This window comes from Helianthus annuus, chromosome 7 (genome assembly GCF_002127325.2).
Source record: "Helianthus annuus cultivar XRQ/B chromosome 7, HanXRQr2.0-SUNRISE, whole genome shotgun sequence".
Classification (NCBI taxonomy): Eukaryota; Viridiplantae; Streptophyta; class Magnoliopsida; order Asterales; family Asteraceae; genus Helianthus; species Helianthus annuus.
Window position 1 is genome coordinate 113,621,802 of NC_035439.2, and position 3,001 is coordinate 113,624,802.

Sequence of the window (3,001 nt, forward strand, 5' to 3'; positions counted from 1 at the left end):
TCGAAATGTGTGAATGCCCTGAGGCACGGAGGGTGAAGTATGCCACTGGTACTCTCGAAGGCATCGCGCTGACTTGGTGGAATGCGCAAGTTCAGATGCTGGGGTTGGCGGCTGCCAATGCCACCCCATGGAACGATTTCAAGGAACTGATCAAGCGGGAATATTGTAGTCGTGATGACATCCACAAGATGGAAGTGGAGTTCTTTAACCTGAAGATGGCGGGGTCAGAAATAGAGGCGTATACGAAACGGCCAAACGAGCTGGCCATCTTGTGTCCAACTATGGTGGACCCTCCCATCAAGCGTATAGAGCTGTACCTCAGAGGCTTAGTACCAGAAATTCAAAGCCATGTGACATCGGCCAACCTTGCTACCATCCAGGATATTACTCGTCTAGCTCATCGTCTCATAGACCAGGCAGTGGAACAGAACAGGCTGCCTAAACGTATCAGTGCTACCACTACCGCTACCACTACTGCTACTCCCAGTGACAACAAGCGGAAATGGGATGGAACCTCCAGCAAGGGTTCAACTTCGGTTCAGTCCCAGGCACAACAGCGAAAGACAGATGACTACCAGAGCCCCAGTCAACAGTCTTCTGGTGGTCACGGGCAGGGTGGATATCGAGGAAATCACCCAAGGTGCAACAGATGCAATAGGCACCACAGTGGTCAGTGCAACAAGGGTCGTTGTCAGAGGTGTCTCAAGATGGGTCATGAAGCTAAGGATTGCAGGAGCTCACGACCTGCGAATCAGAACCAGCAACAACAACCTCCAGCTCCACAGAATCAGTGATGTGCGCGTGAAGTGTTATATATTTTAGATGTATATTTTAAGCCCTTTTTACACTTTTAGCCAAGTTTTAAATTTATAAAACACGATATTTACTAACACTAAACACACATATTGTAAGACCCTAACACGTTTAACCTTAAAACGACGCAGCAGCATTACGAACCTTAAAATTTATTTCTTTGGTAACGACATTACTTACATGACGGTTCAAGTTACAAATTGTCAAACGTTTCATAAAAAGTAATCGCAACATTCGTACTCAATTTTAAGACTTCAAGGCAATACATAACCTAACTATGTGACCGCACTTTCCGTACAATCCTTTCTCTTGACTTGATCGCTACTCCTCTTGATGATAATCTATGATTCGTACAACCTGCACCCACCATATACATTCGCAACATTAGCATACATCATATACAAACAAGGTTCATAATCATGTAGTCTCGTTACGTTCTATCCACGTATACTTTCCATCCGTTATCTTTCTAGATTTAATCGTTCCATCTGGGTGTCTAATCCTTGATAAGACATCAATAATGTACCTGCATTACATTTCATTCTCAAGGCACACGGTTAATAACGTCAATACTTAAATGTATTGAAACCATGTATACAATACGTACATATCTACGAACATACATACATACACGTATACATACCTGCATACATACATACCTACCTACATACCCACTCACATATATACATTCCTAGACGCGTTTGCCTATGGATTCCCTTTACTAATCAAGTAAGTAATTCCATACTTATACTTACAAATACCTCTATACTTATTTCGTTCCGTTTTAAGCTTGCGTACATGCTCATTGCATCTCATAAACACTCTATAACAAACAAGCAAAACAGGAAAATCGGATAAGGAGGGGCCGTCGGGTGAAGGGGTACCGTCGTCGACGCCACAAGGGGTCGTCGCCGACGGTCTCTGCATTGTGCATAAGTTAAAAGGTGTTCTGTTGAACTCCTCTTATGTTAAGATGTGTTTCTTTTGCACTCCTCTTAAGTTAAGATGTGTTTCTTTTGCACTCCTCTTAAGTTAAGAGGTGTTTCTTGCTGCAGATTCATTTCGTCGTCCGAAAACGCTAAAACTTGCGTAGCTTTTAAACCGTTTACCCGTTTAACCTCCCGTTTCTTCCTACATGCTTGTAAATTCACATTCTATGATAAGGACTTGGAATCCCATATCCGATTTAAGGAAATTCCTATCTTACGCGCTTTCGGCTTATTAGCCATTTTCTATTTATTCGACCCGTTCATGTTTTCATCAAACCACTCATTTATTCTAACCCGAATCAAACACAAACATTATAGCCATAATATTTTTACCTTATCCGGAGTTCCGCACTTGGGGTTTACGCACCCGACACCCGGTATTCATTAAACTCATACGTTTCATTCAAATCTACGAACCTAACTTTGTTTCTAAAATTTCCACTTACATAGTTGTTTATCTATTAAAACAAACTCACATCCGATTCTGTTGACTATTAAACCGCATCTCTGATTCCCAGATTGTGTACTTATAAGCAATTCTACCCATTAACCGGTTATAGTACCGGTGTAGCCATTTCTTATGCAACATTTCAATATAATCATAAGACCTTATTTTGACCCATTGGTCTACTTAGCGAAATTCACCGATTTCATACAATTTAATCCGCATTTAACTTTAAACATCATGTTTTATTAGTTAAAACGCTACATTACTTAAACAACTAAGAAGTGATTACGGAAATCACTTACCTTTTTGCGTCTGTTCCCTTGCCTCCTTTTGACCCGTTTGCCTTTCTTGCTTGAGTCCATTTCCACATGATCCCTATGCTTTCACATCACACAATCACATTCTTGTTAGTATGCATGATTGTACGCTTAAATGATCATGTCAAATGCATGGTTCACGTTTGACTTCCAAAAGTCAACGACCCATCTTATGGACTTTCGACTTAACCTCATATATCCGTGTCATCACATTAAGCTATAACAATGGCATTATATACACTTTATATCCATGATGTAATATGCTTACAACCACATGATCAATCCATTACATACACACCCATACATAATATCAACACTACATATACTAAAGCTTTCGGGATCCCATAAAAGACGGCCATATTTGGGGTACACAACCAACATGATTTTGCCATCCTTACTTGCTATACATTAATGCCAATTTCATTTCGTAATCT

General features: G+C 40.6%; 1 long non-coding RNA gene across 1 annotated transcript; it reads right to left on the reverse strand.

Annotated features, from left to right (window-relative positions):
* Positions 1–949: 949 nt before the first annotated feature.
* Positions 950–2,724, reverse strand: LOC110866704. The gene is made up of 2 exons (XR_002551424.2): positions 2,553–2,724; positions 950–1,170 (listed from the first exon to the last, which is right to left on the reverse strand). It is a non-coding gene; the product is annotated as an uncharacterized LOC110866704 (long non-coding RNA).
* Positions 2,725–3,001: the final 277 nt, after the last annotated feature.